The sequence below is a fragment of the Juglans microcarpa x Juglans regia genome, chromosome 4S (assembly GCF_004785595.1).
Source record: "Juglans microcarpa x Juglans regia isolate MS1-56 chromosome 4S, Jm3101_v1.0, whole genome shotgun sequence".
NCBI lineage: Eukaryota > Viridiplantae > Streptophyta > Magnoliopsida > Fagales > Juglandaceae > Juglans > Juglans microcarpa x Juglans regia.
In genome coordinates, this window is record NC_054601.1 from 12,113,632 (window position 1) to 12,130,551 (window position 16,920).

Sequence of the window (16,920 nt, forward strand, 5' to 3'; positions counted from 1 at the left end):
GATGACTTTTTGGATAATGTCTTAAATGAGTGTGGTCAAAGAAAGTTTTCAGATTGATGTGTAAGCATGGGTATGTAATTATTCCTTTGTGGATGCATTTCTATCATAATTAACATTTCAACAGTAGCATATTGGGTGCTAGAAAAATGCAAAAAGCTCGTGAGATATGCACCACACCTATGTGATTGGATTTGAGTTCAAAATAATTGAAATGTACACAGCTTGTCTCATATTTCTGCTATATATAATGATGATCAGTTCAAAAGCTCGTTTTTTACTGTATATTTGCTAAAGTATTTTGTCACAAGCCTTTCTCATGGAACTCTAATGTCATGGAATCCAATTCCTTCAGCATTTGCAATCTATTAGTAGAACCATATTTAGGACCCTAACAATTTGGGATCGACCTTATAATATGGAAGTAGCATGATCGCTTAAACAGTGGAGCTGGATAAATGATAATGATCTTGACTCTTGAAAGCATAGCTGATGCAAGAGGTAGCTTGATAAATGATAATGTTTTGTTTTGAAACAGTAGTTGATAATTGGTAGTTATCGAAGCCAACCTAGTACCCTGCCCTATCAGTCACGTAGTTTAAACTCAGAGCAATTGAGAAATCCTCATCTGTGTGTGTGGCTGCATGTATCCTGAATCACCTAAATCAAGGGCTAATCCAACCAAGATTCAATAACATTTGCATTTTTTGTAACAGGTGTAAAGGTGGTGCAACTTTAATGTTATTCTCACAATTATTAAGAGTTTGTATTGTAGTCTACTAAAACCTTTTATGGAATGGACATCCTGTATTTTATGATTGAATGCATCTCTACATGTATATCAGACTTTTCTTCTTGAGTCTTTGATCTACTGAAAGCAACAAATACTAAAACACAGGCACCTTTGAAGAGTCAATCAGTAGAGCTTTGTTACGTCTCATCATCCCACACACCATACTTTTTTATTTTTATTTTTATAATCAGTAGAGCTTTCTTGCCTCCAAATCCTTAAACCATAAGGTGTTATTAGCAAATAGATGATGATTTGATGTCAAATTCATATTGGGGGGGGGGGGGGGGGGGTTCAATATATAATATAAAATCTTGAAAATCATTGAGATAAACTGTCATTGAACCTTTGGCTATAGGAATATAAAAATGCAACTTCCTTAATTTCCTGCCATCCTGCCTATATTGGGAAGCTGCTGGGGCATAAAAATCGGATCTATCCAGAGTTAGGTTTTTTTTAATATTTTACTCACAAGTTTTGGAAAAGCCAATAAAACCAGATCATTCATGGATAACATGGTCTGCATGCCCAACTGTACGTACGTAGATAAACCAGAGTTAAAAATTACTGTTGTTCCCTAATAAGGGAAAGCATTTCTTGATAAAACCCATGCATGCATCCATGCATGCTTGCTTCCCATGTGACATGCAGGAAAACATGCTGGAGGCAGATTTTTAAGAACTTACGAGATATATAGTACTAGGATGATGCAGAAAACATGTGGGAGACATGTAAAGTTCTTCTGTCTAGGCCGTATTCATGTTCCATATTTTTATTTTAATTTCCATCGTCCTCTTTCCTTTCCAGAAGGAAAAAATAGATGAAAATTTGGATGGTTTTTGAATTTAATTATATGAATCGGATTATTAAATATGACTAATTATCAAGTACTAGTTTGTTTGATATCTTTTCGTCATACATTAAAACGGTTTCCAAAATATTTTATTTATTTGCATCTTCAACTCATTTATAAATACAGTGGGTGCAAGATTTTAACTAATATAAATACATAAAAATAATAATTTAATATGATAAAATATTTTGTCTTTGGTTTTTAATATTTTAAATACCATTTCATCACTAATTCTGTAAAAACAATGGTGATGCTTTGAGAATTTCGGTTTTTCTTGCAAATACTAGGACTAATTTTAATTAAATAAATTTTACTATTTTCTTGTTTGAGAATATAATTTATAATGACTAAAAATTAATATAAAAAAAAAACCGCAGTTGATCTGCAAATTTTATAGTGGGTGAAATTTAAAATACTTACTTTTACAATTCCAACGTACAATTTACTTTACATAAAAAGTAACTTTATAATCTAACGTATTACTACATCAAGTCATGTCAATTTGTAAATTTTCTTTTATATAATTTCTTTGTGACTAAAATATTTTTCAAAATATTATATGAATTTATAAGAATTATTTTCACAATTTTTAAGAATTTTACATGTAAGTTGAGAACTGGTGGTCCGCAACTGTAATATATATGACCAAGAAAATGATTTTCTCTTCTCGAACATATTCAAGTGCGTGTAGAACAAATCCTTCACCATGTTTCAAGTTACAACTCACAAAGAGCAACAATAACCAACCAATAAAACAAACAAAAGGCTCTGAAAATGGGGACAAAAGTACTCTTGTGGACTATGGCAGGTGGTTTTCTCATAAATCCCCACATAGTTTCTTAATTTGCACCCATAATGGGGACAAGACTACGTGGCTTTTGCATATAATTTTTATTATTATTAGAGAAATATTATAGTCAATTTAAAAAAAAAAAATTTACAAACAAACGGACATAATTTCATATAATATATTAGATTTATTTTATAATCTGGTGCACTATATCAAATTACGTCAATTTATAAATTTATTTTTATGAGATTCATCTGTGGTCAAGATCCATATTTCTCCTATTAGTTCATTACATTTTCATCACTACAAAGTGTTTTCCTCCGCCCAACAATTTGTTTGTTTTAGCATAACATGTGGCTGTCATTTAAGTGATTGATAGAATAAGTCATTTGAAATGTGTCTTAGGACGAAATGTGATTAAATTGATAAAATTTAAGATGAAGAGTACTATTACTCGTTTATTTTTAATTAACTTCTGTCTCTAATGTCGGAAAGAGATTGTGAATATATAATACATTAGATTAAGCACTAATGACTTGTTAGGAGGATGATAATGGAGTAAACACGCAAACCGAAAGGCCGATTAGATATATATATATATATATATATATATATATAATGATGAAAAGTAAGATACTAATGAAATAGAAGATGTAATCCATTAATCCCTGTTTAAATAAAAAGACATTTGGTGACAATGACTTTGTCGTGTCGTATTGGTGTACACTCACCAAAATGTAAAAGCTTAATTTAAAAGGTACAGGTTCACGATAAGGACATGAGAAAACATGACAATCTCAACAAGAAATCTATATATATAATATATCTTAGAAATGCTAATATGCCTCTTCATTTTACTTTTTCATTTTGACTGCTCTTATATTTAATTTTTTTTAATAATTAAGAAAGTAACTATTAATGTATTGATATTTTTTTATTTTTTAAAAATGCTTAAATATGTTTAAAAAATATTTGAAATAAAAAGTAAAAAGAAAAGAAAAGAAAAATGTAAATTAGACTAGGCGGCACACAAAGTGGACATGTCCAGGCAGTAGAGTAGCACTACTTTATATATATATATGTATGTATTCCGAACAGTTTTCAGAATTACGAAAAATAATAACTTTTCGTTCACAACCTTTGGTCATCTATAAATAGACCTATTGGCCTACCATTTGAAGATACTAGAATAGAATTTCGAATTCTCTCTCTCTCCCAAGTTCTTCACTTCTTCATATTGTTAGAACTAGTTAGAATCTGTTTCTTCTCGAGAGAACATATTTCTAATTTTTTAGTTGAATAGCAAAATATGAGGGTATTCGGGGTCTAATTTCGTGTGTGCATAATGCAGTTAGACAAACAGACTTGTTCTGAGTTTCATTGTATCTTCGAGACAAATTCACTTATAACCCGTGTACATACTGCTATTGGTAGGGGTGAATATTGTCTTAAGAAAAATGATATTGTAACGCGCCTTGAAATAAACTTTTCTCTCACTATTTATTATTTTGCAGCCCCGTTTGTTCCAACAGATAATTGGTAGTTACCGAAGCCAGCCTAGTACCCTGCCCTATCGGTTACGTAGTTTAAACTTAGAGCAATTGAGAAATCCTCATATGTGTGTGTGTGGCTGCATGTATCCTGAATCACCTAATTCAAGGGCTAATAATCCAACCAAGATTCAATAACATTTGCATTTTTTGTAACAGGTGTAAAGGTGGTGCAACTTTTATGTTATTCTCACAATTAAGTATTTGTATTGTAGTCTACTAAAACCTTTTATGGAATGGACATCCTGCATTTTATGATTGAATGCATCTCTACTTGTATATTAGAGTTTTCTTCTTGAGTCTCTGATCTACTGAAAGCAACAAATACTAAAACACAGGCACTTTTGAAGAGTCAATCAGTAGAGCTTTGCTACGTCTCATCATCCCCATACACCATACTTATTATTATTATTTTTTAATAATCAGTAGAGAGCTTTCTTGCCTCCAAATCCTTAAACCATAAGGTGTTATTAGCAAATAGATGATGATTTGATGTCAAACTCATATAAAGGGGGGGGGGGGGGGGTCAATATATAATATAAAATCTTGAAAATCATTGAGATAAACTGTCATTGAACCTATGGCTATAGGAATATAAAAATGCAACTTCCTTTCCTGCCATCCTGCCTGTATTGGGAAGCTGCTGGGGCATATAAAAATGGGATCTATCCAGAGTTATGTTTTTTCATATTTTACTCTCAAGTTTTGGAAAAGCCAATAAAAGCATGCAGATTCATGGATAATGGTCTGCTTGCCCAACTGTACGTACGTAGATAAACCAGAGTTAAAAATTACTGTGGTTCCCTAGTAAGGGAAAGCATTTCTTGGTAAAACCCGTGCATGCATGCATGCTTGCTTCCCATGTGACATGCAGGAAAACATGCTGGATGCAGATTTTTAAGTACTTATGAGATGCATAGCACAAGGATATATGATGCAGAAAACATGTGGGAGACATGTACAGTTCTTCCGTCTAAGCCCTATTAAAGTATTTCTCAAAATGTTATATGAATTTATAAGAATAATTTTCACAATTTTTAAGAATTTTACATATAAGTTGAGAACTCGAGGTACTCCGCAACTGTAATATGACCAAGAAAATGATTTTCTCTTCTTCTCTCTCTCTCTCTCTCTCTCTAGCATTAAAATCAGACTCGAACGTATTCAAGTGCGTGCAGAACAAATCCTTCACCATGTTTCAAGTTATAACTCACAAAGAGCAACAATTACCAACCAATAAAACAAAAGGCTCTGAAAATGGGGACAAAAGTACTCTGGACTATGGCCGGTGGTTTTCTCATAATTCCCCACATAGTTTCTTAATTTGCACCTATAATGGCGACAAGACTACGTGGCTTTTGCATATAATTTATTATTATTATTAGAGAAATATTATAGTCAATTTTTTTTTAAAAAAATAAATTTACGACCAGGCGAACATAATTTCATATGATATGTTAAATTTATTTTACAATCTGATGTATTACATTAAATTACGTCAATTTGTAGATTTACTTTTATGAGATTCATTTGTGATCAACAATATCAATATTTCTCTTATTAGTTCATTACATGTTCATCAAGACAAACACTACAACACAATTGGTCTTTAGTGACGGTTGAGAAATTGTGACAGTCCCCAAACCGTCACTAAAAGGTCTTTTCTGTGACGGTTTCTGGAAACCGTCACTAAAGACATATGAGGTCTTTTTAACATTCGAAGGTATTGGAAATTTACGTTCGAACATCAAATTTACGTTCGAACATTCTGGCAACTTACGTGCGAACGTGAAATGTTTTGGCATCAATGTTCAAACGTTAGTAATTAACATTCGAACGTTAAATGTTTTGCGCCAACGTTCGACCGTTAATTAATAACGTTCAAACGTTGATTGTAAATTTAAATTAAATGACTCTAATTTAAAAATTATGTGATTTTTATAGTGCATAATTTATGAACAAGTCTAAAAAATTGACTTGTATATATTTATATATACACAATTTGTAATATATAAATATATTTTTATGTTTATATATATTTGAAGTGCAGCGATTTAGTATTAAAGTTGAAAAATATAACATTAAATAAGATTGAGAATTGAATGGTGAAAAACCATAGAAATATTAAATAACATTTTTCTTTATAAATAATAAAAGTAAAATACAAAATATGATCGAATTTCTTAAACAACACTCAGATGATAGCGTTGTTCGTGAAATTCGAACTCCGTACCTCCTTAGTCAAGGTATCAATCTTGTCGTTGAGGATACCTACACGATGGACGATCTCAGATACAAACGCCTCTATAGCCGCAAGCGATCGATCGATCTTATGATCGATATGCGCAGTCAACTGTGAGATCACCGCATCAACCCAAGCAGGCTGTGCATCTCCCGCAGATGTACTCGGCGGCTGCTGACTACTACTCCCCACATGACCTGGCTCAGGTTGCGTCGGAGGAACTAGATCCTCTACAGGGGTGGCTGACGTCCTCTAGCCTGTCCAATGCTAGGTCGATGCGTGGTCATGTCGAAGGGGCTCTTCTGATCTTTCACCCGCTCCTCTGGCTGAGTTGGCACTCCTCGTGCAAGTAATAACCAGCTGATCAGGACACCGTATGGGAGATTATCTGTGGAGAAGATGCTCGCCTCATAACGGATCCTCTCAAAGATATGAAGTGGCAAATCTATGGGATCTCCACGTGCCACTCGTATAAAAAACTATGCTCGAAGCCGACTAAATGTGGTTTTATGTGCCACAAGATCCACTTTTGTTGCAACAATAAGGTGCAACATGCGGAAGAAAAGCAGCAGATGGTTCTGGTTGAATGCGTTCTTCCTCTCGATCTACATGCGGTCCCTCTTGGTGAGGATGTAGAAATCCTCATCTCGGTCATCATCTCGAGCCTCGAGGCCAGTATCCTCGGCCTCTGATCGGTCTGCATCTCTGGCTGATGCTAGCTCAAATGGGCGGCCAGTAGATGATGCAGAAGTGGCTACATCCTCACGGGATGTAGCGTGTGCAGATGTCTGAACTCCTCGACGAATCCCGAAGTACTCGGCGATGACATCTGGTAAAATCCAATGGAAACACTGCGTACAATCACAATGTGAGAGGATGTGTCCTGAGGCATGACACACATCCCCATATAAAACTCTTGAACCATTGAGGGGTATACCTTCCCCCTCAATGTGCAGATATTTCTCCAGCCTCTACTGAGGAAAACATCTCTCAGGTTCGTTTGCTCTCAAATGAGTTCGTCGAACTCATTAATCAGGACCTTTCGCTCTACCATAACAGTACGAGCCCCGATACGAGCAGTGTCCTGAGTGGTTCATTCCCTCCCTCATTTCATAGAATGCAAAGGATGAGTCATATCCTGAAAATAAAGAAAGTAAAAAAAATTATTTACATTGATGCATTTTTTGTGTTAATTTTAAGCTGCTCTGCATTAACGTTCAAACATAGTAAAATATACGTTCGAACGTTAAGATAAAACGTTCGGACGTGTTTTTTTACGTTCGCAAGTAAAACACATACGTCCGAACGTATAACATACACGTTCGAACATAAGCAGTAAATAAATATTGGCTGACGTACGTTCGGACGTTTATGTTATACTTTCGAACGTATGTATTTTACGTGCGAACGTAAATATAAAAGTCCAAACGTTAAAGCATAAATAAAGTATAAAAGTAGTACGTTCAAAAATTATAATTAAACGATTGGACGTAACTTTTACGAAAATGGTGTCCAAATGTAAAACAATACACGTTCGACCGTATAAGCCTTAACGGCTATATAATTGTAACGTCGTATGTTCGAACGTCTTGGTAAAACGTTCAAACGTAAACAGCAAATAAATTTAAACGATATACATTCGAACATGTATCTTATACGTTCATGGTATTGTTTTACGTGCGAACGTAAATGTTCGAACGTTGAAACATAAATAAAGTTTAAAAAGTAGTATGTTCGGACGTATTCATTAAACGTTTGGATGTAAAATTTATGAAAAATGACATCCAAATGTAAAAAATTAACTTTCGAACGTATAAGCCTTAACGGCTATGTAATTGAAACGTCATATGTTCGAACGTCTTGGTGAAACGTTCGAACGTTACGAGACAGAATGTCTGAGTCGACTCAGCCATTATTGAAATCTCGAAAATTAATTTATAACTTTCTAAATGTCGAAATGCCACCGTAGAAATGAAGTATACACGTCAAGAAACATTTCTACGGTGGCTATTTGGCCAATGGCAAACCGCGGTGGCCGGAAAATGGAGTTGAAAATCCGGCCACCACTTATCCCTTTTTAAACAAAACTCAATCCAAATCTCAAATAAAATACATGTTATTTGATTAAAAGATGAATGCCTACCTTTTAGTGATGGTTGTGGCAGAGTTTGAAGGCGGCAGTGACGGAGGAGAAGCGGCGTGCAACAGAATGACGATGATAATGGTGAAAATGACGTGGATGCCGTTCTGTTTCCACCTTATATACACAAAACGTTCGAACGTAATTCCTGATACGTTCGAATGTTTTTCGATTTATTTTCCAAAATATTAACTATAATATATTATATTATTAATATATGTTATATATTATAATGTTATGTATAGCATTATAATATATAATATTATACTATAATATATATAGTATATTATAGTATATATATACTGTGTATTATATATATAATTTATTATATAGTATATTATATATATAGTACAGTACATATCTAATATTATATAATATAATATATTATATTATATATTATATATATATGATCTATTATAAACTAATGAAATCAACATTAGAACCACATGCTCTTATTACTTGTCTAAAACAATATAATTTACTATTACAATCTAGTACTCAAAATTATAGTGTACAATTTCCTAAATAATTTGATTGGAATCAAATTACTCTCCCTAATGAATAACAATTAGATTAATTGATTTTTTTGAATTTGTGAGTACTGGTTATATTTCTAAAGTTTAGCAATATGTTTATATATGTTATTGTGATTTTATGCTTACTCTTGAAATAATTGTGATTATTGTTTGTGAATTTTGTGAATAGTTTGTGAGTTTATGGTATTTATTGATGAATTATTATGTGTATAAATATTGTTGTGAGAATATTGTGAATATGTTGTGATATGGATTTAAAATATTGTGATTATTATTTTTGAATTTTTATTGAATATGTTTAACAAGAAAATTATAAGTTTATGATCTTAATTTAAGTAAAGATTAAAAATATTTAATATACAGATAATATGAAGTTTAATATTTAACATGGAGTAAGTATAGATAATATATTCATACTAATTTAGTTAGAATGTTGTAGTTGCATACCTTCATTTGTTGCGTTTGTGGCTATGAAGTGGGTCGTACGTATCTTCAGACATCGAGACAGGTGTCCATTAAGTGGTAGCCCCAGCCGTACTGCAACAGCTGATAGTCATTGAAAGTCGGAAATATTTATGAACGATATGTTGTCTATAATATACTATTATAGAACGAGAATATTTATGAATGATATGTTGTCTTAACGGTGTCCATTAAGTCGGGAATATACTATATAATATAATATAGTATATAATGTAGAATTTAATAAGTAACAAAGAATTATATATTATTGATTTATATATATGGTATAGTATATATACTATATTATTATGTTTTCATCTAAAGTATTATGCTATCATACTATATATATATATATATATAATATAGTATATATACTACACTATAATATAGTATATAATACAGAATTTATGGAGTAACAAAGAATATCTCGAACAACCAGATTGTATGAAATAAGAAAATAATGACAAGAAGTTTGTATTTTTTTCAATTTTAAGAAAAAAAAATTATAATGAAGAGAAATATTGTGAGTATCTAGAAAATAATATGTATATATAACTATTATATTAAGGAATACTAACTATTGAATAAAAATTTACGCCCGACCATATTTTTTAACGTTCGAACTTTAATAATGTATTCCTGCTGTATTTTTTATATATGTTAGGAAGGGTACGTTCGAACGTTTCAATTACAACGTTCAAACGTTAAAGTAAAAGTACGGGAAATTTCCCGCTCGATTAAGGTGATGATCTAAACGTTCGAACGTTTATACTGTACGTTCGAATGTTAGTGACTGAAAATCACTAGAAAATTATAACGTTCGAACGTAAATTTCTGAACGTCCGAGAAATTAGTGCGGGAAATTTCCCGCTCGATTATGGTAACTCTTTGATGATATGAACGTTCGGCGTGCAAGTTGTACATTCGAACGTTAGTCGGTGAAAATCTATGAACGTTCGAACTACAAATTCCTTAACGTTCGAACATAAAATAAAAGTGCGGGAAATTTTCCACTAGATTTCATGCCTTATTATACGAAGGGTACGTTCGAATGTTTATATAAAACGTCCGAACGTTAATTGCAGAAAAATTATCCTATTTTCTTACGTTCGAACGTCATATTAAAATTGGGCAGGATAATATAACGTTCGAACGTACAACTTAAACGTTCGAACGTTTGGTCTAATAATTTTAGACTTATTGAATTCACGCACGGGAGGAAGCGGCTCATTTCTGCTTCTCCCGTGTGCGACACAAAGAGAGAGTTGAGAGAGAATCTTCTGCAGGAGAGAGAGAGGGGGTTGAGAGAGAGAGGGTTGAGTGAGAGAGAGTTGAGTGAGAGAGGGACGTGAGTTAGGGAGAGCAAGAGTTAGAGTGAGAGTCCTATTGAGTTTTTGTCTTTTTTTTTTTTAATTTTATGATATTTGTATTGTGTTTTTGTTATATAATACAAAATAATAAATTAGTGTTGTATTTTTTTGAGGGATTGGTTGTTTTGGCAAGTTGGAAGCTTTGGATTTGTAAGAAGATATTGTGAGTGCTGGGTATATTTCTAAACTTTAGTAATATGTTTATACATTTTATGATTACTCTTGAAATATTGTGATTATTGTTTATATAGTTTGTGAATAGTTTGTGAGTTATTGTGAATATGTTGTGATATGGATTTGAAATATTATGATTATTATTTATGAATTTTGTTTGAATATGTTAATATGTTTAGAAATATGTTGTCTTTAGGTTTTGTTAATACATGGTTATTGCTTACTCAAGTTTAGGAATATGTTTATACATATTGTTATCATTTTATGCTTACTCTTGAAATAATTATGATTATTATTTGTGAATTTTGTGTGATTATATATTTATATAGTTAGAAATATATTGTGTTTAGTTTTTCATATTTATGTGAATTTTTTATATAATAATTTTTTTTTGTGTTTTTTAAATTTGTTATTTGACAAGAAAATTATAAATTTAGGATTTTAATTTAAGTAAAGATTAAAAACATTTAATATGAGATTTAATATCTAACATTTAATAAGTATATATAATATATTCATACTAATTTAGTTAGAATATGATTATTATTCTAATTATAACTATAATGTAAAACTTGCTTTTAAAAAAAAGAAAAAAAAAGTATATAACTTAACTATATATAAAATATATATATATATATATATACACATACAATAACTACAATTAATAATTACTTATTAAATATAAATAACTCACTCAATTAAAATTATATAATAACATTAGAAATTACGTATAACAATTAAAATGCTACTTTAAGAATGATAATAATTAAAATGTTATAATAACATTTGGAATTAAGTATAACAATTAAAATAACTTTTTAAGAATTATAATAATTAATATTATATTATAACCTTTGAAATTAATTATACCAATTAAAATAACTCTTTAAGAATTATAATAATTAATATTATATTATAACATTTGAAATTAAGTATAACAATTAAAATGATACTTTAAGAATGACAATAATTAAAATGTTATAATAACATTTGGAATTAAGTATAACAATTAAAATAACTCTTCAAGAATTATAATAATTAATATTATATTATAACATTTGAAATTAAGTATAACAATTAAAATTATATTTAAGAATGATAATAATTAAAATTATATTATAACCTTTAAAATACTCTTCAATAAAAAATTCTTGTACCTACCAAATAAGTAGAGTTGGAATAAATATACTTATTTATTATAAACTAAAGAGTAAATAAATAAGGATCAAATAAATGCTTATATACTTATTGTCTATATAAATAAATAACTCACTCAATTAAGTATAACAATTAAGATTATAATTGTGGAATGATAATAATTATAATTATATAATAATCTTTAAAATTATATATAACAATTATAATAACAATTATATAATAACAACGAGGCAGAATGATCTTGAAGAAATGTCTATCAATTTGCTTGACTGTTATACTCTCTCCGGCCTTGACTACTCTCTTCCGGTCTTGACAATTATTAATTGAGAGTTGTCAGGACTGGAGAGTCTATGACAATTAAGCAATAAGACTAAAGTATAGACATTTCTTCAATATCATTCTCCCTCGCAGCTACTCATGATACGAAACTTGTGAATATATTCTTTCATCTCTCTCTAGTTTAATAATATAACATGCAATACTATTTGTTTGACAATCTAGATACAGAGCATGAAGATATTGTTTGTAGTGTTTTTTTATAGATGCGTGTGATATTGCATAAATAACCTTAGACCCGTTTGGGAATTAGTGTACATTTATATGTCCACTAATTCTTGAATTGTCTAGTGTGGACAGTTTGAGATTATATTATCTGTATTATACATTTTTGTTACTCCTACTTTCCACGTTTAATATGAAGTTTCGGTGTCTTCCTCTACTGTTCTTCGGGTATACTATTCGTAGGGTCACAATCTCTCTATTTGAACATATATACTTGGAGAACTATAGGGAGGTTCTGCTGAAATTTGTACTAACGTGGAAAGTAGTAAAGTGACGAGATTTGTGCAATATAGACAATATAATCTCGAATGGGATAGGACCAACTACCTTATCAAAAAAGCAACTTTGTATTGGAGCATGACATGCATGTGAATTTTCTATGTACGTGTTATTAATAGATAGATGCTTTTAGAAATGGACAAAACTTGGATGCGTCTGGGCGATAGACTTGGAAAGGATTACATACCCTATGCGCGTGGAGTAAGAACCTACATTAAGTGTCCATGTTGAGGGTGTAAAAATTTGTGTGCGATAGGATTAGATGAAGTAGAAAATCATATATTTGTGAATGGTATGGATATGGGGTATACCCGATGGGTACAGCATGGTGAGCCGTATGAACAGTCAGCAGATGTATTGGTCGATTATCATAATTATTTGCTGCACATGGATGATGATTATGAGCAGGATGAGATAGAGGAGATGTTGGGTGACATTGGAGCGGGGATGTTTATGAATGAGGTTGACGACAATGCCTCAAGTGGAGGAGGGACTGATTGTGATAATTTCGCTTCAATGTGGGAAGATGCAAAGCACGAGCTTTATCCAGGTTGTACAAAACAATTCAAAATGTCGTTTATTGTTCGGTTGCTTCACATTAAGTCATTGTGAGGGATGTCGACGAAAGCAATAAACATGGTATTGGACTTATTTAACGAGGTGCTTCCCGAACGATCTGCATTGCCCAAGAACTTTTATGAAGCGAAACAGTTGAGAAAGGGATTAGGATTTGAGTACAAGTCCATACATGCATGCAAGAATGATTGTGTTCTGTTCTGGAAGGAGAATGAGGAGAAACAAGCATGTCCTGTATGAGGAGAGTCGAGGTGGAAGGGTAAGAAAAACGTACCGGTTAAGGTGTTGCGGTATTTTCCCTTGAAACCTAGGTTACAAAGACTATATATGTGTAAGAAAACAACTCATGATATGAGGTGGCACGAGGAGAAAAGAGTTAAAATTGACGCATATATGAGGCACCCAGCTGATTCACTTGCGTGGCAGTCTTTCGATAATCAATATCCAGAGTTTGAGATAGAAGCTCGGAACGTGCTCCTGTGACTCACAACAGATGGATTCAACCCTTTTGGGAATATGAGTACAAGTTATAGCACTTGGCCTGTAGTATTGATTCCGTACAATCTTCCATCATGGAGGTGCATGAAGGCCCCAAACTTTTTGTTAACTTTACTTATCCCTGGCCCAAGATCACCTGGGAATGACATTGACGTATTCATGCCACCATTGATTGAAGAGCTGAAAGAGTTATGGGAAACAGGTGTTAGAACTTATGATGCATCCATGTCGACATCTTTTCAGATGCATGCTGGGGTAATGTGGACCATAAATGATTTCCTGGCATATGGGAATCTTTCCGGCTGGAGTACGAAAGGGAAGTTAGTGTGTCCGACGTGTAATAAAGAAACTACTAGTGAGTGGCTAAAATATTCTCAGAAGTTGTATTTCAGGGGTCATCGACGTTATCTACTAGCAAATCATGCATGGAGAAGAGAATGTGCTAAGTTTGATGGGAGAGTAGAGGATAGAATTGCACCAAAAGAGTTGTCTAGGGAAGAGATAGTGGAACAACTACAACATGTTAAAGTGAACAATTTTGGCAAAGGTCGGGGAAAGAACAAGAGAAAACGAGGCGCAGCAGAATTGAATTGGACAAAACGTAGTATTTTTTTGACTTGCCGTATTGGTCGTCCTACATGTTGCGACATAGTTTGGATGTAATGCACATAGATAAGAATATTTGTGATAATATACTGGGTACATTGATGAGTATTAACAAAAAAATGAAAGACACGATAAAGAAGGGAAGATCTTGAGAGAATAAGAATTAAACATAATCTACATTTGCGGGTGGAAGGCAATAGGGTGGTCATGCCACATGCATGTTTTACGATGACCAGGGAGGAGAGGGTGGATTTTTGCAAATGGTTGCAAGGTGTGAAGTTGCCAAATGGTTATGCTTCAAATATTGGTAGATGCATAAGTCCTGATGATTGGAAAATCAGTGGATTGAAAAGTCAAGACTGTCACGTATTTTTTCAAAAGTTATTACCTGTGGGAATTTGTGGGAAGATGACATCTAATGTACGTGTCGCCATATCTGAACTCTGTATATTTTTTAAGGATTTGTGCGCTCGGGTAGTAAATCGAGATGTGTTGTCGAAATTGGAAGAAGACATTGCTACTATAATATATAAATTCGAGCAGATCTTTCCACCATCATTTTTTGATGTCATGGTTCATTTAGCAATACATTTACCGCGGGAGGTACTTTTGGGTGGACTAGTGCAGTTTTGTTGGATGTATCCAGTTGAAAGATATTTGGGTCGACTAAAGCGCACTGTTGGGAATAAAGCCAGAGTTGAAGGTTCAATAGCAGAGGCCTATATACACGATGAATGGTTAACATTTTGCTCTATATATCTTCGTGGTATTGAGACAAGATTTAATCGTTAAGAGCGAAATGCTGATCTAGCTGCTCCGCCTCCTCGTGAGCTATCAGTGTTTTCCCATAATGTACGACCCTTGGGTGCACAAACAGGTTACGATTTAATTGACGAAGAGTTGGGTAAAGTTCGGTTGTATGTGCTAAATAATTGTCGGGAGATTGATGATTATCTCAGGTATGCCATTCCATGCTTCGAATAATTATAGTTTTCTTAAAATTAACTATAATTGTTGTGCTCAAAATATACTTCTTTTGTAACATGTTATAACAGTAAGCACATGGACAAACTTAGGACGAAAGGCGTAGAAAATATAGAGGCAAGACACGAGGAAGAATTTTCCGGATGGTTTGAAGAACGTGTATGAACTAAAATTAAATATATGTTATATTTTGAAATTTTTAACTCTGGATAATGAAATAATAAATATATACTATTTCAATTTTTAGGTTTTGGAACAACGTGCTCGTGATTCCGGATCAATTTCTTCTGAATTGTATGCATTGGCCCATGGTCCCTCAAGTAGAGCACTTCGATACACTGCATGCACGATTCGAGGTTATAGATTCCATACTCTGGACCGTGAACGTAATAGAAAGACTCAAAACTGTGGTGTATTGGTCGAGGGGAGTCATGGAACAGATGATATTGACTATTATGGTGTCATACGTGATATTATCGGATTGAAATATCTGGGTGGGTCTATATCATATGTCTTTAAATGTGATTGGTGGGATCTAGGCGGTGGTCGGGTTTCGATACATAGGGATAATCACTTTACGAGTGTCAATACTGCATCTAAATGGTACAAAGATGATCCATTTGTATTGGCTTGTCAAGCTACCCAAGTCTATTACTTGATTGATCCAATGAAAAGTGCTGATGAAGATAGTGGAGAGATAACTTTGCAAGTCATACAAAATTTGTCCCTTGAAATATATATAAAGCAGGAACGAGTGCAGATTACGAGAATAGTGGAGATGAAAATCATGACACTTCGATTGTAGAGGCATATAAGGAAGATGGAGAGGGTATTAACTTGTTTGTTGACCTCCGTGCACTCGAGTTGCTCCCCTTGTGTAGAGATGATGTCCCACCCGTCCATCTCGATCCGTCTGTGTTAAATGATCATTCAATTCAAGTAAGTGAGGAGGAAGAAGAAGAGGAAGAAGAAGAGGAAGAGTCAGAATATGAAGACAAATCAAAATCCGGACAGGAAGTGGATAAGGACAATGAAGAAGAGGTGCATGATGATGATGAAGATGTTATTAATGGAGATTCTGAAACAAGCATGAAAAATTTATCTGAAGATGAAGAATAAAAGTACTAAATATTTAATTCATATAGGTGACTATAAAATATCTTGAATTTTCATAATTTTTTCTAATTAATTTCCTTTGATATAATTAATTATTTTCAAGAATGTCGCCAAAACGACAACGAAGAAATGTGCCTCCGCCAAGTCCAAGTCCTGAACCCATTGAGGACTTCCCACTCGAGGAATCCATTCCTGAAGATTAAGTTAACATAGAAGAGAACAACAGCCAGTCGACACC